A 21,758-nucleotide genomic window follows, 5' to 3' on the forward strand; every position below is an offset into this window, starting at 1 on the left:
TCTGGTCCAAGTCAACTGGCCCTTATCTCCATTTATAGGGTTTCCCCATTGGAATGCAAAAATGTCCTGACATGGTGGAGCTAGACAGATGCACTGAAGCCAAGGTGGCTTTATCAGGACCACATCCTGCCAAGAGTCTATATAGGGGAATTGGTCTGGGTATCCTGGGTCCCCTGTCACTACTTTATATATTTTATTGATTCGTTCCCTATCCAAGGAGCCCTCCAAGGGCCATCCTACTCTGAATGATGGCCACTCTATTTCACACAAGGTACAGAGTTTTCTAGGGGTCAATTTAACTCTGTAGTCTCCTGAATATCCCTTTTTAAATTTTTTAATCATGCATTCTAAGGGGTGGGTTTCCTTTGCTTGCCACCCATTTCCTCCCGTCCTGTCATCAGACGACACGCACACACACAAGGGAGGGTAGGAGTAGAAAAATCGGGTTTGGGAAATGCACTTCGTCCATCTCCGGCCGCTTCCCTCACGGACATTTCAGGCACCTCTTAGCATGTGGTGAGACGGAATAAGCGCCACGTCAGGATTTCTCTGAAGAGAATCACCTTAAGCCATATGAGGATTGCCACGGAACCGGATCAGGACTCAACACTTGCTTCGATCTTAATTGATCGTCTCATTCACTCGCATTCATTCAACAAGTTCCAGCCCTCCGCCCAATCCTTTAACCTTAAGAGTCACGGTTTCGCCTCCTCCTCTCCCCCTTAGAGGGTCTTGGAGGTTCCTCGGGTGACTCTTGGGAGGTGACCAGGCTCCCCTTCCGTCACTTAAGGACGGGCCTATTAAACCAAAATGAACCCGGGTTCTTCCCAGTCTGTCGGGCGGTGCTCCCTGCACTGGTTCCTGCGCCTCTCCGGGTTCCGCTGTGCTCTCGGAGGTCTCACCCCGACACGCCGGGAGGGCTAGTCTCCTACGGCTCAATCGGTCCGCTGGCGCCAGGCGAGGTCACCACCCCCGGCGTCCCAGGGCTAACACTCCGGAGACAAGGGAGGTGAAAGCACCGTCTCTGTATACCGTCTCCCGATCCCGGACGAGCCCCCAGAAATGTTGAAGGACTCGGTAGAGGTAGGCAGGACACTGAGGCTGGCAATACAGGAGGCAATGTTTATTGTACCAGTACAGGCCCAGTGGATTCACATCCAAAGACTGAGCCCCAAAACAAAGTCCCCCCTTTTATAAACCAGTTCCCACGCTTTTTTGGGAGCCTATAGCCATGTTTATCTAGGCAGGGGCAAGGTACAGAGGCCAGAGTGCAGACGTTAGGTTTTCCCTTATCTCCTTGACTCAGATGTCTGGGCTGTTTATGGCAAGATCTTTGTGAAAGAGGCCATAAGTTACTTATTCCCTGAGGCTTGCATTCTCTTCTGTTTGCCTCTTCCTTCCCTGCTTTGCTATTAACTTGCCTCAGTACTGTGAGCAAGACTCTATTTTTAGTGCTTACGATATGTCATCTTGCTTAACTCCAACAACCATCTGATGAGGATGGTCACGAGCTTATCTCCATTTTGCAGATAAGAAAACCAACGTGTGGAAAGATTAAAAAATTTGGTCCGTGTCACCCAGATTGTAAATGGCAAAATTAGGGCTCTAATGGTCTGAATCCAAAGAGCAGACTCTTAATGACTACAAAATCCTGGCTGGCAGGAAAAAATAGATCTATATGAAGCAGACACTTCTGAGTTTGCCTGTGGTCTGGAGGAAGAGAAAAGTCAAAAGACTGGTTATCACAGTGCTGAGTCAATACGATACATTCTGAACCGTGGTGTGAGGGTGAACTCCTACATAACTGAACTGAGCCAATGCCACAAACAACTGAAAGTGAGAAGGGAAAACTCCCGGAGGGAAGGAATTCCCAGCTCCCGGCTGCACAGTAGCCTTTCCCCAGCATCACTGCCTCTCCAAACTTGAAGGGGCGCTGGTGTCTCTAACTGGACAGGCACAGTGCATACTCCCTTTTCCTTTCGTTCATCTGAGATGTTTGACATTTTTCAAAAATTACTAGAAAGGTGATGGAAGAAAAATCTTCAAAAGGCAAAGGAACAAAGGAAATTCGAGAGTGCATATTTTTGATAGTAAGGAGGGTGAACTCTGGCCACAGATTTGCTTAGCTGGCCCCCCGTCCCTGGACACTCAAACTCCTCACTCCTTCCCCCAATCACATCTCTGTCTTGCTCCTTTGTCTCCTGCCACAGGATGGGTTCCACTGAAGCAGAGCTGAGATGGAGTTTTGGAGGCAAGATGGTTATCAGGGGGACCTTTCTGGTGGCACAGTGGTTAAGACTCCGCATTCCCAATGCAGGGGGCGGGGGTTCAATCCCTGGTTGGGGAACTAGATCCCACATGCATGCCACAACTAAGAGTTCACATGTCACAACTAAGGAGTCCATCTGCCACAACTAAGACCCAGTGCAACCAAATAAATATTTAAAAAAAAAAGATGGTCATTAGGGATCATTAAAAAGACAACAGGCTCAAAATGGAGTTGCTTATGCTAAGTCCCACATCACCAAACTGAGACTTAATTACAGTTTCAGCTCTCCCAGACATGGACTCTTAAACCAGCCAATCGGTAATCGCCAGCATTAATTAGGTAATCTGCCTGATAATCCCTTGGCAGCCCCTGCAGGGAAAGTGACCTAGCAATAGCCAATCTGCTTCTCGCCTGGTGTAACTTATTTGTTCCTCCTCCTTTCTGCCTATGAAAGTCTTTCATTTTGTAAGGCTCCTTGGAACTCCGTTCTAACCTGCTAGATTGGACACTGCCTGATTCATGAACTGTTAAATAAAGCCAATAAGATCTTTAAAAGTTACTTACTTGAATTTTGTTTTTTAACAGGATCAACACATGTAAAGAGAAGCAGGGGGAGGGGGGAGCAGGATTGAGCAGAGGAAGAAACTGAACTGCAATGCTGAGCTGCCCACGCCTTGGCCGGGCCAGAGTTACTCTGGAGTGTTACCTGTCAGAGAGTCCTGTGTCAGCTGGAAATGGCTGAGTCGTTATCTCCCCCCAACACCACCACCTCACTCCGTCACCGGTGAGGGCCGCTTAGGAAGACCCTGGAAGAGCTGATGGCTGTAGTCTGCCTGTTGACTACATTCTCTGCATCTGGGTAGCAAGTCCTCCCTTGAAGAGGGGTCTGCACAGTACATCTCCATGACTACCAAAACTCATAACATCATTCATTCACTGATCCACTATTCAACGTGCTATATGCTAGCTACTGCGTTGAGTGCTGGTGGACAGGAGAGGATACAGGGATGAGGCAGAAGTAGATCCTGTCCTCCAGTTAGTCTAGTGGGGAATTGGATAATTATGGAGCACGGTGGTGAATTCCGGGAACAGTGGGATGCCTGGGCAAGAGTCGCTGCTCTAGCTGGGGTGACTTCTGCTAGGGGCCCCTCTCAGCTGAGCTTTTCGAAAGAGTAGTCCCCATTGTATTCCTCAGTGCCCATTCTCTCACCACCCAGGTGCAATCCGTGTCCTCCCCTCTGGTCTACTGAAACTGCTCTTCGTGAGAAACCTTCTGTCAATCTCTATTCCCAGTGAGTGCCGTCTTGCTATCTGAATGTTATGGTGGTTGTTGTGCTTGATTCTATTATCTCCTTGAGTCAGAAATTACTAAGAGGAGGTGAAGGGAGCAAGCGGCTGCTCTCTCTTTAACTACGCATAAAGAGCCCAGAGGTCTACGAGCGCAGATCTAGAGGAAATCTGGAACAGGGGAGGGGGAACCTAGGCAAGACGGGTCTCTGAGCCCTGGAGAATAAGCAGTATTTTGGAAATGAGATTTTGAAATAATAATACTCTGTACTGATCACATTGTGGTCATCTTCTGGCCTCTAGCAAAACTGTGTTTACTATTCAGCTAAGGGAATTCCCTGGTTGTCCAGTGGTTAGGGCTCCGTGCTTTCACTGCTGAGGGTGGAGTTCCCACAAACGTGCGGGGCCGGGGTGGGGGGGGTGGGCAAGGGGGGGAAATTCAGCTAAGTTTACATTTAGATGAGCAAACACAGTTCTTGCCCTTCAGAGGCTCTTAGTTTCATGGGGAAGACAGACAAGTAAAGAGACAAGTTTGTAATTTTTTGTGATAAATGCTTGAATGGAAGTAAGTTCAGGGGAGCTGTGTGAGTCCAGAGGGGAAAGCAACTAACTATGCCTAGGAGACATAGGGGATAGTTTCTCAGGGAAGGAAATGTTTAAGGAGGCTTTGGAGAATGAACAGGAGTTTGTGAGGTCAGTCATTTTCGAAGTGTGGTCTGTGGACTGCTGGGGGTTCCCAAACCTTTGGAGAGAATGTACAAGGTCAAACTATTTCTGTAATAATACTGAATAATAATATATGCCTTTTTCACAGTATTGACATTTGCATTGATAGTGCAAAAGCAGGGATGGGAAAGTGTCAGTACCTCAGTATCAATCTGAGCAGTGGCACCAAACTGTCATTCTTCACAGCCATGCCTTCATGGAAAACATTTTAAGAGACCAGTTTCACTTAAAAATATCCTTGGTGAAGTTGTAAAATTTATTAATGTCGTTTTTTTTTTTTTTTTTTTTTCTCAACCCTTTTAGGAGTGTAAATGATTCTTGAGACCAAAATATCTGAGAACTACTGTGTTAGGTAAAGAGAGATTAGCATTTCCAATACAGGTAAGAGAGCACACCAAAGCACCAAGTTACGGCATTACTGTTAAATTTTTTCTCTGGCAGGGCAGCTACCCTCTGGGCTGTCAAGAACTCATGCATGCACGGGACAGAAGAGGCCAAATGGTGGGAGATGAGGCTGAAAGGTAGGTTGGAATGAGCTTTGTGAAAAGCTGCAGAAGCAGCACTAAGGCATTCAAAATTTATCTATAGCACAGGTGATGCACCCTTCAGACGGCTGATTGCTGTGAGGGTATCGTGGATAACAGGAAGGTCTTCAGCTCTGGAGATCAGAAAAACAATCCCGATTAGGGGTGAAGAAATGTCCTTGAGGAGCTGGGATAGGCAGAGAGGAGGAGATATGAGAAATTCCTGGGAGTTTGAATACATGAGCACGAGCATCATTCATCAGTCGCAGGGTCTTTCCGTTGCTGTCATGGGCCTGCACAGAAAAGGGCTGCAAATCCAGGAAACAAAATGTTTAGGTGCTGTGCTGTCTGAAAATCCTTTAATGCTTCTCCATCAAGAAGTGGGGGGTCTTGGGACTTCCTAGGTGGCGAAGCAGTTAAGAATCCGCCTGCCAATGCAGGGGACATGGGTTCGAGCCCTGCTCCAGAAAAATCCCACATGCAGCTAAGCCCATGTGCCACAACTATTGAGCCTGTGTGCCACAACTACTGAAGCCCATGTGCCTAGAGCCCATGCTCTGCAGCAAGAGAAGGCACTGCAATGAGGAGCCCGCACTCCACAATGAAGAGTCGCTCGTGCTCACCACAGCTAGAGAAAGCCCGTGTGTAGCAACGAAGACCCAAAACAGCCAATAAATAAATAAATAAATAAAGTGAATAAAAAAGAAGTGGGGTCTTGTCTCTTCCCTTGAATCTGGGAAGGCTCTGTGACTGCTTGAATAGAATAAGCTCGTGACCAGGCACAGATCTCAAAAGACACTGGTAGCTTCCATTTCCTGTCTCTCTGAATACTTATTCTTGGAATCTAGCTGCTATCCTATGAGGAAGTTGAGCAGACCCATTGAGAAGCCCAGGTGGGGAGGAACTGAGCCCCACCCCCGCCCCCACCTACAGCCCTAGCTGAGCAACCTGATGCCAGCCAGCACCCACTGGCCAGCCATATGAGTGATTCATCTTGGAAGTGGATTCTCCAGCCCCGCCAAATCACCCCAGCTAATGCTGTGTGGTGAAGAGATGAACTCTCCCCACCAAACACTGCCCAGATCGCAGGTTCACAATCAAAATAAATGATTATTTTTGTTTTGAGTTGTTAAGTTTTGGGGTAAGAGTTTGCTACTGTCTATAATTTGTTACACAGTAAAAGATAACCACAACAGGTGCTCATGGAGCTTGCAAGGAGTTGAGAAGAAGGGAGAAAGTATTTGCAATAAATATAACTGACAAAAGGCTTATACAGGCATACCTTGTTTTACTGTGCTTCACAAATATTGCAATTTTTTACAAATTGAAGGTTGTGGCAACCCTGGGTTGTCAGATTATGGTTAGCATTTTTTAGCAATTAAGGGTTATTTAATTAAAGTATGTACATTGGTTTTTAGGTATAATGCTATTTATATATATATAACACACACAGTAGACTACAATATAGTGTTAATAGAACTTTTACATGCAGTGGGAAACCAGCCGTGTAACTGACTTTGTTGTGATATTTACTTCATTGCCGTGGTCTAGAACTGAACCCACAATATCTCTGAGATATGCCCCAATCTGTATATCAGTTTGCTTGGGCTGCCATAACAAAACACCACAGACTGGGTGGCTTAAACAGACATTTATTTTCTTACAGTTCTGGAGCCTAGACGTTCACGGTCAAGGTGTAGGGAAATTCAGTTTCTCACGAGAGCTGACAACATCCCACGTCAAGCAAGAATCTTTTTGTATCATCACTTGATGTTTCATTTTTTGATATTTAATCTCTACCAGTGGCAGGTTGATTTGCTTTTCAGATGGAGGATAGCCAGCAGAAGAGGGTATAATTTTACCTCAGACCCCCAAGGGTCTGCACTGTGATTCTCTTGTTGGGTTTTTTGACACAGGCTTCCTGCATAATTTCTCTTTTGCTACAAACACTGCCCATACCATTGGGTCTGCTGGTTCTCAAGACCCATGGAGCAGGGCGGTTTGAACAACTTAGACCTGCTGCAGAGCCTTTCCCAGCTCTGGGCCCCACTCAAAACTGGCAGCCTTGTGGATTACTTGGTAAATGGGTTGCACCAACATGCTCCAAAGTAGTACATACACATTGTCTCCAAAATCCAAACAGGCCTACCAAGCTTTGTGCCTCTTGATTCACGGTTGTCAGTGCAAGGTGAAGCTACCTGCCCCTCATTTTAAAAGCTATACTTCAACATGCCCCAGGTACTGGGAGTTCTACAAACATCATTTATGTGTCAGGTCCCCAAATTTTCACAGGGTTTCTCTCCCATCCTCTGGAATGCATGTGTTTATCAATGAAAAAATGTTGCCTGCCGTATCAGTAAACAAAGGATGTGGCAGCCGTCAAGTCATCACATTGCAGTCACCCTGACAGTGAGCCCTGAGGGAACCCAAGATGGGGAGGCTCACCATCTCGCGGTCAGCTGCCGCAGCCACTCCCCTCCCCCCACCACCCAAGGGGCATCCTGAGGAGACTCAGGATGAGAAAGCACAGGGTACTGGCCCCAGATAGCTGAGGTGCATATCAAAGGAATGATATCAGTGAGCCCAGATTCTTACATCTTCCCATACATAGAAAAGCACTAAATTCCTTACCTCGGTATATCTGGTTTTCTGTGATTAACAGGAATCTTTTGATGTTCCAACTACCTGTCTCTGTTGCAAAAACTCCTATATATCCTGGCTCCTCCCTTACCTCTTCAGGGCAGCCTCTCAGAGCTATCTGAGAGGCTGTGTCCTGGGCTTAAGTCCTCAGTTTTGTCTGCCAAATAAAACAACTCTCAACTTTCAGGTTGTGCTTTTTTTTTTTTCAGTTGACATGTTCTACCAAAGTACCTGAAGTCCTTGCTACTTCCTGCTCAGCTGGTCCGAATAGCATAATACCATCAATGTAATGAACCAGAATGATGTTCTGTGGGCTATCAAGATGATGGAGGTCCCCTCTAGCGATACTAAGCCTGGAAGGCAGAAGGCTGACATAGCCCTGAGGAAAAACACTGCACTAATACAGCTGTCATGCCACCAGAAGGCAGATTGTTTTTGAGTTAAAAAGAAAACATTTTCCAGACATCAAAGGCTATATGGACTTGTACCACTAAAGATACCGCATCCAGGCTGCGGCTGAATTGGAATCACTACCTGATTATGTTTCTCATAATCCATAGTTATTCTCCAAAATCCATCAAGCTTTTTCATCTGCCAAAAGGACATACTAAATAGGACTGTGAAAGAATAACTGCTCAGCATCTTCCAAACTCTGTAGATGGTGCTAATCTTTGCAGTGCCCTCAGGAATGCATCACTATTTTGATGCTGGGGAGGAGGATGGTTTTGTTTCCTCAATAGCTAGGGTTAGGGTTAGGGTTAAGAGGTCGGGGCAAATCCTAGGTGGGTGGAAGTAGAATTGTCCCTGATCACTCCCAATGACCCACGTGTAGAGTTCATGCTTCCTGTTCTGTAATCTCAGGCCTGTGTGAGTGTGTTTGTGTGTGTGTGTGTGTGTGTGTGTGTGTGTGTGTGTGAATGTTTCCACTAGGGAACTGGAAGCTGTGACCATGGTTTGGCCACTCTGGGCTCCTCATGCCCAGTGGACCAGCAGACAAAGAAAGACATTTCTGTACTGGCAGGAGAGTTGTCCCTGATTCACATGAATAGCAACGGTTGCCATTTCATAATGGATAAAGGAAGAGTATGTCTGGAATTCAGGGGATTCACTGGACCATCTCTTGGTGCTTCTCTGCCCAGTGATAACTCTGAGTGGGTAACTGCAACAACCATGGCCTGACAGGAGCAAGGCAAGGGGACTGAAGGTCTGGATCCCGTAACCAGGCAAGTAACCCAGATCAGCCAAAGTGTGGACTGAGGGTGAGAGAAACCTAGAATAGTTGGTAGAATAGAGAAATGGTGAAAACCACTTATGGCCCTGGTACCAGCTGTAATAAAGGGATGTAACTTGGTTTTATAGCCCCTTTTTAAACAGATGCAACTGGCCAGCAGCTTGAAGAATTGGATTTAAACTTCCTCCCATGGGGAAGAAGTGAGAGCATCATGTTTTTCTCACACAAGATCCAGATATAAATGGGTATAAACAGATCTAAGTGGTATAACGTACTCAATCCAGTTTCCAGTTTACTTCACCCCAAATGTGTTCAACTTGACTTGCCACTCCTCCCCCTTGGAACCTAGGCCACTTGCCCTATTTTCTGGTTAGACTGGCCTAAGGGATGGCTTATTTCATTCCAGTGGTCATAGCCCTGGCTGCAGTATCTCCCAGCTCTGGTCACCACAGCCTCTCCTCAAGGTCCAGGACCAGACGTCAGCGTCCAGCACATCCACTGCCACAGGAGACACAGCAGCTGCCGCTGACCTGAATGCACCCTTGAGGAGTCTGGCTTCCCCAATGATTTCCCAGAATGCTCAAGTACACAACCTGCAGGTCTTAAGGAATTACCGTCAGACAGGAAGGATTTGGGCCAAAGAGAGACAGAACATGGAAAGGTACTCATAAATAAATGGCTTCCTTTTTCTCTCCTAATGGATTGGTTTTATTTTAGTTATTAATTTATTTATTGACTGTTTTGGGTCTTCGTTGCTGCTCGCAGGCTTTCTCTAGTTGTGATGAGCAGTGGCTACTCTTAGTTGTGGTGTGCGGGCTTCTCATTGTGGTGGCTTCTCTTATTGCAGAGCATGGGATCTAGGCACATGGGCTCCAGTAGTTGTGCCACTTGGGCTCAGCAGTTGTGGCTCACGGGCTCTAGCGCTCAGGCTCAGTAATTGTAGTGCAAGGGCTTCGTTGCTCCCCAGCATGTGGGATCTTCCCAGACCAGGGCTCAAACCTGTGTCCCCTGCATTGGCAGGCAGATTCTTAACCACTGCACCACCAGGGAAGTCCTGGATTGGTTTTTAGATGCAGTGGTTCCATATGACTCTTCTGGAGCTATTGTGTGAGCAACCCAGTTGAGCACGCTTGTGACAATAGGGCCAGTTCAGGAAAGCACCACCTTGTAGGTGTTGTCCCAGCTTCCCTGCCTGACTGCCCCATTTTCCTCACACTTGCTTCTTTCCCAATAAAGCATCAGCACACATGCCTTGCCTCAGCCTGGCTCTGTGTTCTGGGAAATCTGGGTTAGGAAAGAGGTGTGGTCAGAGAATGTAATATCTGAAATTGAAATTATGGTGGGATAGAGGTTACTGTGATGACAAGCTCTAGAATATAACCTTGGAAGGGAATAGCTTTGATAGACTGGACAACAAGCTCATGGAGAAGATAATATCAAGGAACTGATATTAGGGCACTGGAATAATCATCAATGAAATGTCCCTATACAGAGGGGTTGTGGAGTATAGACTCTTCATTTAATGGAAGAGAGGGCATTTAGGATTAGCAGTGGGGAACACAGAGCAGGTAACTCACCTCCAGCCCCAGTGATACAAAGGCTATAGGAGAGCAGCAACTACCTCTTGAGAGGAGTGCAAAGAAAGCAGCATCCTCAGATGAGAATTATACTGCAGAGCAAGAAGATGAAGAGAACATTCATGATAGATGGTGAGGATACAGAATACTCTGCTGATGAATGAGTGACCTTGAGCTCCACGGGCACAGTGGACAGATTTCAGGAGTTATGGAAGATGGGGTGAGAAAAGGTGATGTACAAGCTGAAAGGGGCTTAGAGCCGGGGAATGAGGATAATTTGAGTGGCTGCATGTACAGGGCTAAAGGGCCCAAGCAGAGTCATCCTGATGGGCCCTCAGAGTGATGGTGCAGCTGCAAGGGTGCAGGAGAGGAGGAGTGTGAGCCCTTGCCCAGAGCATGCATGGCTGGGGTTGCCACTCAGCCTGGCTGAAGGAGGCGTGGAGTCCTGCAGACGTTGGGGATGGGTCCAGCTCTGAATGCAAGAGCTCTTCCCTCCTGACAACTGCTGACAAGGGAGGCCTCCAGGACAGCAGTGTCCTCACTCTAGCTGAATGAGCACACGCTGCCGCCTGCCGGTCCCAGTGATATTAGCACTGGCTGTTCTCTTGCCTAGGAGATCTTACAGGCGCTGATGTTAAGCTGCTTTTTCACTGTGTCTTGGCCCTGCGTTCTGTCAGGGGACTGTTTTTCTTTGCTAGCACTTGGCATATGTCTACTATTTCTAAGACACCATTAAACTTAGACAAACCTTCATATCCCCTTACTTTTCCTGTCCTTCCTTCACCTATTTTACATAACTCTTTGTTTCTTTACCTTGTTAAGAAAAGGAGTCTATTTTAAATTTCTTGACATTTCTCTCATAACCTACTCTTCTTTTTTTGTTGCTATTCTGACTGGTTCTTTTACCTTAACTGACTTTGTACTTTTTTGAACTTGTCCAGCAAGACATAGCCAGCCTGGACACATTTTTCCAAGCCATGTGCAAACCTCTTTCCTTCTTTCAATTGACTCTTCGGAAGGAATTGGTGACCTGTACACAATAACCTGAATGTACTAACTTTGTGCATTTTGTTTCTATTAATTAACCTCGATAACGTCCCTTTTTCTGATACAGCAGATTTCCTCTGTTCCGTAGTGCTTGCCTAACCCTTCCCCTCCTCTGACCTACATCTTCCCACCTTCTACAGCACTTCTCGCATCTTCTACAAAATTGCCGTCAATTTTTACAAATATCCCCTTACCTTCTACAAGCATTCTTCTACCTTTTATAAATACTGCCCATGTTTGATGTGTGCCTTTCTAGGATTTTTTTGTCTCCCTAAGCTGACTCCTATAGTTTTATTCTGGTATTTTGGCCAAAATACCAGTGTATGACTCACACAGTTTGGGCTGAGCAATATAAAACTTTAAATCAGTAAGACTGCAAACCAGTGTGCGCACTACCACCACCTTTCAGTTTCCCTTTGTGAAATCTGCCCCTAACTGCTGAGAATTACCATAGGCTCAGAGTTCTTGTAACAGACTGGGCGAGTTGTGATTCACTGGGGTCGTTGTTTTCCTCTCTAGAGTTCAGTGGTCACTCTTTGGCCACTCGAAGACTGCTGGTCCTTCAGCCCTTGTCTGTTCTGCTCAGGTATCTCTGAATGCATCCTTGCTTTCTTAAATGAATGACAGGATGCTCTACACTCAGTCCGAAATGCTTCCTACTTCAAGAGATGAAATCAGTTTCTTTCCCAGAAGCTCAGCTCTTCATCCAGGAGCAAAGTAATTATTAGGGTCAAAATCAGGAAGACAGGGACTTCCCTGGTGGTCCAGCAGTTAAAACTCCACGCTCCCTACGCAGGGGGCCTGGGTTTGATCTCTGACCAGGAAACTAGATCCCGCATGTCACAACTAAGAGCCTGCCTATCGCAACTAAAGATCCCACATGCCACAACTAAAAAAGGTCCTGAGTGCTGTAACTAAGACCTGGTAGAGCCAAATAAATAAATATTTTTTAAAAAACCTGGAAGATAGCTGGCACCACTCCCCAGTCAGAGGACGGCAGGTTGCTACTAGAGTTTTCTCAGGCCACTTTGGTACTACAGAAAGAGTTTTCTTTTCCTTTTGGATTTTAATCCCCTTTTTTGTAAGGAGTTCTGAGTATAATATATCGTTTCAAGTTACCTCTACCTTTACTAAGATTTTTGTTACTTTTCTCTAATGTGAGACATCATTAGTTGACTTCCCCCCTTTTCTAAGCGAATTTTTCCATTTTCCCACAAACACTGATGTACAAAATTGTCAAACGAAACCACATGATTCAATTATAGTTTTGTCCCTCCAATTTATGTCTACATTTTTATTTTCTCTTTTAGCCCTCAGCTCAAGCCTCCTTGGGCTCCAAAGTGTGCATGTCCAGATGACCTGACGCATAAGCATTACTCACACACTAATCACCCCAAAAGAAAAGAAATCCCAACCTTCCCAGAATGACTCTCACCTAAGAGTACCAAACACTTGATAAACGGAGAATGGAGACAAATACTATTTCTCAAGGTTTCATTTAAACTTCTTTACTTTTCTCCACCTGAGCCTTACAATTTAAATCTGTTTTCTTTCTCCTTTATATTTTCCTCTTTACTTGGTGCTGAAAAAAATGTTGTTTTTTGTTGTCAGTAGTTTTACAACTGATCTTCATTTTCTCATACATCCTAGGATACTGTACCTTTTTCATTTCTTTCTAATCATCCCAATATGCTTGCAACATTGTTTTTGGTTCCCTTATTCATTACATTTGTAACTTCAACTACTAACTTACACATTTATTTCTGATACATTGAGACTGTGTCTCTTGACCCTAACTTTTAAAGAAATCCCTCTTCTTTAAAAGGGATTTCCTTATTCTTCACTTATGCTTATTCTTCATTTACCTTTGCTTCCACCTTCCATCTCTGTTTCTATCCTCTGTAATTCTATTTTTATACTGTCAAGGTTAAAAGTATTTATAGTCTCTTCTGTTGCCATAATACACTCTGTTCAATCAAAAAGTTGAAAATTAATAAGCAAATGTATAAAGTCTATATCAGTTAAGGATATTTCTGTTGTCGGGAATTCTCTGGTTGTCCAGTGGTTAGGGCTCTGCGCTTCCACTGCAGGGGGCATGAGTCTGATCCCTGGGAACTAAGATCCCACATGCTGCACAGCGCAGCTAAAAAAAGGAAGAAAGAAAGGAGAAGGAGGAGGAGGAGGAGGAGGAGGGGGAGGAGGGGGAGGGGGAGGGGGAGGGGGAGGGGGAGGGGGAGGGGGAGGGGGAGGGGGAGGAGGAGGAGGAGGAGGAGGAGGAGGAGGAGGAGGAGGAGGAAGAGGAAGAAGAGGAAGAAGAGGAAGAAGAGGAAGAAGAGGAAGAAGAAGAAGAAGAAGAAGAAGAAGAAGAAGAAGAAGAAGAAGGAGAAGATTTCTGTTATATATAAGAGAAAACTAAACCTAAACTCATTTAAGCAAAAAGTAGGTTTATAGACTCACATAATAGAAAAGTCCCAGAATAGGTTTGGTTACAGGTGTGGCTTAAAGCAGGAGCTCGTAAAGTGTCATCAGCATGTGGGTCCTCTGCGTCTTCTGCCTTTGCTCCCCACTGTGTATTGGTTTCATTCTCTCTGCCATGTGGTCGCATACGGCTGCCAATGACTTCTGAGGCCACATCATTCCAGGTTTATGTCCAGCAGGAAGGAGTGAAAATATATGCCGCAACATTTCCAGCTAAAATCCTAAGATAGCCTGTGATTGGACATCTTAGGGCATTTGTTGCCTCTTAACCAATGATGTCACTAGTGAGTGCTATGTATCGTTTGGCTTAAGCTTGGCTTACATGTTCCATCTTTAGACTGAGGGCAGAGCCCTACCCAGACCAAATGGCTGACTGGAGAAGCTAGTTGGGGAACAGATATCAGGTAATTATTTGTTCCTTTGTAATTTCCCTGTCTGTCCTCCAGGCACCACTTTCCTCAGGCCCAAAGCAAAGCCTATCTCCCCTCTCATCATGAATATCAATTCTTATAAACAGATGTCTGGGAGGGGGTTTCAGGCTTCACACCCCCCAAATCCTGAGTAGGCTCTGCTGGGACAGCCAGTTCCTAATAACCTCCTGGAAAGGATGCTGAGAAGAGGAAAGAACTGTAGGGTAGATTCATCAGGCAGGGATTTTGAAGCAATTTTTTTTTTTTTTTTTTAGAAATGGAAGAGAATGCTTTTCTAGAAATAAACATGGTTTTCATTGCCTCCTTACATTCTCCAAATTCTCAAGAATATCAAATCTTTTGAATCCATATTTTCTCCAGTTCACCCTCTCAGAGTCCCTCACCCTCCTGCTCCAATCTGTTCTAGTCGCAGCGTTCTCATAGTGGGACTTCTCTTCAGTATCCTCCTGCCTTGAATTGTAAGTCTTCATATCTGTTGGTTTACTCACTTGTTTTATTTGAGCACATCCTCAGTAACTTCCTTATAAGGATACACTGGAGATACAGGTTCTGATTCTTTGTTTGTCTGAAAATGTTTTTAGTCTGCCCTCACACTGGACAGAAAATTTGGTGGGATATAAAATTAAAGATTGAAAACATTTTCCCTCTGAACTCTAAAGGCATTATTGACTGTTTTCTGACACCTAGGACTGTGGATGAGCAGTTCCATGTTGAGTCTAAGTTTCAAGTCTAATTTGGAAATCACCTTTTTGTCTTTCATTTTTGAAATATTTTAGAATCTTCTCTTTATTCATGAGAGTTCTGAAGTTTCACAATGATGTTATCAAAATGTGAGTCTTTTTTTCATTCACATGTTTGGAATTTAGTGGATCCTCTTAGTCTGATGATTTGTGTCCTTCAGCTCCGGTCAATTCTACTCTATTATCGCTGAAAATTTCCCATTCTCTGTAATATCTGGAGTTCCTATTACTCTAATATTGTTAACCTTTTTTTCTCACATTTTATCTTATGATATTTTATTGAATTGTTTATTTTATCAATTATCATACTTAGTTCCCAAGAGCTCATTCTTGCTTCCTGGTTGTTCTTTTTCATAGCCTTTTATTCTTATTTCAGCCTGATTACTCTCATCTTGCAGACTTTCAAATGTCTGGTAATACTTAGCTGTTTATTTTTAAGAATGAGCCCTAAAGACTAAAAGAATGAGAAAGTTCTTGGTGTATGAATATCGAAAAATCTCCAAGTGTATTGCTAAGTAAAAGAAGAAAGGCATATAACTTATGGTCAACTAATCTACAACAAAGAAGGCAAGAGTATACAATGGAGAAAAGATAGTCTCTTCAGTGAGTGGTGCTGGGAAAACTGGACAGCTACATGTAAAAGAGTGAAATTAGAACATTCTCTAATACCATATACAAAATTAAACTCAAAATGGGTTAAAGACCTAAATGTAAGACCAGAAACCATAAAACTCCTAGAAGAAAACACAGGCATAACACGCTTTGACATAAATCACAGCAGTATTTTTTTTGGATCTGTCTCCTAAAGCAAAAGAAATAAAAGCAGCAAAAATAAACAAATGGGAACCGATTAGACTTAAAAGCTTTTTGCACGGCAGAGGAAAACATCAACAAAGTGAAAAGACAACCTACTGAATGGGAGAAGATATTTGCAAATAATATGACCGATGAGTTAATATTTAATGGATATAAACAGCTCATACAACTGGACATCAAAAAAACAAACAACCCAATTTAAAAAAATGGGCAAAAGACCTCAATAGACATTTTTCCAAAGAAAACATACAGATGGCCCACAGGCACACGAAAAGATGCTCAACATCACTAATCATCAGGGAAATGCAAATCAAAACCACAATGAGATATCACCTCACACCTGTCAGAATGGCTATCATCAAAAAGGCTTCCCTGGTGGTGCACTGGTTAAGGATCCACCTGCCAATGCAGGGGACACAGGTTCGATCCCCGGTCTGGGAAGATCCCAAATGCCGCGGAGCAACTAAGCCTGTGCGCCACAACTATTGAGTCTGCGTGCTCAACTACTGAAGCCCACACACCTAGAGCCTGTGCCCCACAATGGGAAACCACCACAATGAAAAGACCATGTACTGCAAGGAAGAGTAGCCCCTGCTCGCCAGAACTAGGGAAAGCCCTGTGCTCAGCAACAAAGACCCAACACAGCCAAATAAATAACTTAAAAAAAAAAAAAAAAAGAATAAAATAACAAATGTGGAGAAAAGGGAACCTATACACTGTTGGTGGGAATATAAATTGGTGCAGTCACTGTGGAAAACTGTATGGAGGTCTCTAAAAACACTAAATACCGAACTACCATATGACTGAGCAATTTCACTCTTGGGTATATGTCTGAAAAAACAAAAAAGCTAATTCGAAAAGATACATTCACCTCAAGGCTTAAAGTAGCATTATTTACAACTGCCAAGATATGGAAGCAACCTAAGTGTCCATCAACAGATGAAATGGACAGAGAAGATGTGATATATACACACACTTACAATGGAATACCACTTAGCCATGAAAAAGAATGAAATGTTGCCATTTGCAACAACATGGATGGACTTAGAGGGTATTGTGCTAAATGAAATGTCAGAGAAAGACAAACACTGTATGATATCACTTATATGTGGAATCTAAAAAACACAACAAACTACTGAATATAACAGAAAAGAAACAGACTCACAGATATAGAGAACAAATTAGTGGTTATCAGTGCGGAGAGAGTAAGGGGAGGGGCAGTATAGGGATAGGGGATTAAGAGATACAAACTACTGTGTGTAAAACAAGTAACCTATAAGGATATGTTGTACAGCAGAGGGAACATATCCAATATTTTATAACTATAAATGGAGTATAACCTTTAAAAATTGTATAATATAGAATCACTATATTGTGTACCTGTAGCTTATATAATACTGTACATCAACTATATTTTAAAAAACAAAAACAGGGCTTCCTAGGTGGCACAGTGGATGAGAGTTCGCCTGCCAATGCAGAGGACACGGGTTCAATCCCTGCTCCAGGAAGATCCTACATGCCGCGGAGCGGCTGGACCCGTGAGCCACAACTATTGAGCCCATGTGCTGCAACTACTGAAGCCCACGCACCTAGAGCCCGTGCTCCGCAACAGGAGAAGCCACGGCAATGAGGAGCTTGTGCAACACAAGGAAGAGGGACCCCCGCTCATCGCAACTAAAGAAAGCCCGAGCACAGCAAAAAAGACCCAACACAGCCAATAAAATAAATAAATACATAATTTTTAAAAAATACATTTTTCTCGGGTTAGGCTTCATTCTAGAGACTAGAATAGCACTCATTATGCTGCAACTTAAGCTATAAGGAAATAAGGAGGGGTCTAAGAGGCTAAAAATGTAGGGGAAATCTGCTGTTGAATGTTTGGAAAAGGTAAGGGAGCAGTCACTAAACTTTACCTGCTTCTCAGTTCTGTCTGAAGCTGACTCTGGTTCTGAATTCATTTACAAGGTCACTGTACAGGATGTTTATAGAACATTATTTTTAACAGTGGAAAACCAGAAACAGGTTGAATGTTTAACACTAGAAAAACAGCAACTGAATAGAATAATAATGCAGTCTTTTTAAAAAATAGACTTTATTTCCAGAACGGTTTTAGATTTACAGAAGAATTGAGAAGATAGTACAGAAAGTTCCCATATACCCCATACCTAGTTTCCTACATTATTGATTTCTTACATTACCATGATACATTTGTTACAATTAATGAATCAATACTGATACCTTATCATTAACTAAAGTCCATACTTTGTTCAAATGTCCTCAGGTTTTTGCCTGATGTCTTTTTTCTGTTCCAAAACCTCATCTAGAGTACCACATTACATTTAGTTTTCATGCCTCCTTAGGCTTCTTTTTCTTTTTTATTTTTTTTTAAATTTTTTAAGCTCTTTATTGGAATATAATTGCTTTACACTCTTCTACCAGCTTTTGAGGTACACCAGAGTGAAGCAGCTGCATTTATACATATATCCCCATATCCCCTCCCTTCCATGACTCCCTCCCGCTCTCCCTGTCCTGGCCCTCTAAGGCATCACCCCATCATCGAGTTGATCTCCCTTTGTTATACAGCAACTTTCCACTAGCTATCTGTTTTACAGTTGGTAGTGTATATATGTCTATGCTACTCTCTCACTTCGTCCCAGCTTCCCCTTCATCCCCCGCCCCCCCAACCCCATGTCCTCCAGTCCATTCTCTGTATCTGCATCCTTATTCTTGCCCTGTCACTGGGTTCATCAGCACCACTTTTTTTTTAGATTCCCTTAGGCTTCTTTTGACTGTGACAGTAGTTATAATGTAATTTTTTAATGATGAATATGTAAAAAAAAGTAAGTATTTATACATGGGAATAAAGACTGAAAATAAACACAAGGAAATAAAAATACTATGCTGATGTGCTAAGGTTATGGTTGAAATTTACATATTTACATTACTTTCTTTTTTTAAATCATGTTCTAATGGTGATTCAATTATGAAACTCTTTACTTTTCTCTCTCCCTATCACATTTTATACAGTTTTTGACTCACCGATAAACAGCCTACAGACATCAAGGGGACTCACAAGCAGGATTCTGGAGTCTCGTGTGAGCTTAGGTTAGATGCCCTGAGCTGTGAGCACAATGACATTTCTTGTGAATGCCTCATCTCCTCCTCCTGCCCATTATTTTGAGACTGCGATAAAGCAGGTGCCTCAAGTTTAGACAGAGACGTTTCTTCTCAATTTCTGAGGCTGGAAATCTAGTACTTTAACAGGCTGAGAGGAGAGATTTCTTGATTTTGTTGGGGAATAAGCACCATGTGGCTATTTATTTCTGTATTTTTTTTTTCTCTCCCTTAGGCACCTACCTTTTCCCCTTTCTTCAGCAATGAGTCACTATTCCCCTTGTCCCAATGTAGAATTAATTCATGTCCCTCATATGCCCAGACTCTGCCTACACTCTGATGGGATACTCTGCTGCCCGGAAAAGTGGAAGATGTAGAGAAGAGAGGAGAACAGAGTAGACTTTTTGAAATTTAAAGGGTTTTGAAGTCATTTTGTAGAAGTGGAAGGCCTTAGTGGCAGAAGTGGTCAGATTCTCACCAGCTTCCTGGGAACACATCTGGAGTACATTTCCCAGCCACCCTTGCAGGTGGGTGTCACTGAGTTCTAGCCAGAGGAATCTGGGTGGAAGTGATGAATGCCACTTCAAGTTCTGGCCCAGAAAATCTTTTCATGTTCACCGAGACCACCCCTTAACTACTCAGCATACATGCCTGTCTTCTCATATATACAATCCCAGATGCATCAGCAGACATAATCCACGTACCACCTCAAACTCTCTAATGGGTGACAGTTTAGTCACATGTAACTTGTGCCTCCAGCTCCAAGTCCAGGATCTCTGGGTACCACCTGCATTAAGTCTGGATATTGTTTCTTATGCTCCAACAACTCCTGGACTAAGTAATGAAGGCCCCCACCTCCACCCAGCAGTTCCAAAAATATGAAGTCTGTCACTAGCAACACATCATTTCTGCTTTTGATTTCTATATTATCAGGACTCTTGGGTGACAGAAATCCAAGGTATTTGGCAAAGGGAGATAATCCTAAAGTCAAAAGAAAATTAAGTTGGTCTCTGTGGGCTGCGGCACCTGCAGCATTTAAAGCTGGTATCTAACTTGATGCTTGGTGAGGACCTAGAAGGGTGGGATACGGAGGAGGAAAGGGAGGCTCCACAGGGAGGGGATGTGGGGATCTATGTGTAAATACAGCCGATTCACTTTGTTGTACATTGGAAACTGCACAACTTTGTAAAACAATTATACTCCAGTAAAGATCTGAGGGAAAAAAAATAATAAAGCTGGGATGTGTGGGGCAGTAACAGTCTGCCAAGTGGTCTGAGAAGTAAAGAAAGTGGGCCTGCTGAGAGAAATGAATGCAGAGGTGTTGCAGAGTTTATACTTGCAGCTTTCAAATTCCCCTCCTGAGGTCTGACTGCATTTTCCCCTTGGCTTCTGTGAGACACATTTGTGTTTTTATAATAACTTAGCCCCTCTTTTTCATTCCCAATTCATTTTTGACTTAATTAGTTTGAACTGGTTTTCATAATTTGTAATTAAAGAATTCTAACTAAATATGATGAAGCAAAGTTCAGAGACAAAGGGAAGGGGAGCATGTGCTGATGATTAGGTCTTATCTACTTCTTTGACTCAAAAGAGTGGATCCCAAACTCGGATATTCTAAACTTTTTAATGATTCGCAGTTTTCTTTCCACCAATGTGCGATAACTGCCTTTTAGAAATTCCCCTGGGGAGATTTATGAAGGAATTATAATATATTCCTATGTATATAGGAGTCTTTAATCGATTGAAATTTAATTAAGTTTAGATATCCCTGCTAGAAAGAAAATTTTTACTAACCCCTGAATCAGAGTTTTAGGTTAAAAATCCTTAGCATTATTCATTCATAAATCTTCATTCTTGCCTCAAAGGACTGAACTTCTGGAATATTCATTTTGTAGCAGATATAGAATGTACTGACGGGGTGGAATCTGGACACTAAGAGACAAATTAAGAAGCAATTGCAATAGTGAAAGGAAAAAAAAATTTTCCCACATCGTGGTAAAGAAAAAGAACGTTTGGGAGGTGTGCAGCAGTAAATTGACGAGATTTAACAACTGAGTAGGTGTGAGACATGAAGAACAGGTATGAGTCATTGAGAAGTCAAGACTCCATCTGTAGCATTTCCATTGTGTTACCGTATAATTAAAACTTTGTTGCATTACTTTTTACCCTTCATATTGGCAAAAATCAGAAAGCTAATTAATGCTAAGTGTTGTTGGGGATATAGCAATATAGGGATACTCACACACTGCCTGTGGCAGAACAGACTAGTGTAGCCATTCTGGGCCCTAAGCTGGCAGTACTAAATAAAAATAAGGTTACTAGTGCCTTATTACCCAATTATTTCCCTCTTATGTCCAATGGATATTCTTATACGTGTTCAAAGGGGAGATGTATGAGGGTTCTCATTGCAAGTTTTTTCTTTAAGAAGTGATGAGTTGGAGGCAATCTACTTACCCATAACTGCAGGATTGAATAGGTAAAATGTGGGGGGATACAGCCAATGGAACACTATGTATCAGTGAGAAGCAACATACTAGATATACATCCAGCACAATGGCTGGGTTGTAGAGCCCTAGTACATCATAAAAAAGAAATAGTGAGCTATAACACAAGACCACTTATATCAATTAAAAATACATGTACATAACATAATACATTTTGTAAGAACCATACAAATAAAAGTATATACATCGAATATATCAGAGTGGTTGCCTATTTGGAGAGAAGAATGGAAGTGAGGAATGAGAATGAAAGGGGATAAATAAATAAAAGACGGGAGAGGCTTCAAGTAGACCAATGATGACACAGGGCCATGAACTAAGGAGTATGATGGACTCAACCCCAAGATGAAAAAAGACTTCAGTGAAGGATATAAGTA

This window comes from Hippopotamus amphibius, chromosome 9, assembly GCF_030028045.1.
Source record: "Hippopotamus amphibius kiboko isolate mHipAmp2 chromosome 9, mHipAmp2.hap2, whole genome shotgun sequence".
NCBI classification, from domain to species: domain Eukaryota; kingdom Metazoa; phylum Chordata; class Mammalia; order Artiodactyla; family Hippopotamidae; genus Hippopotamus; species Hippopotamus amphibius.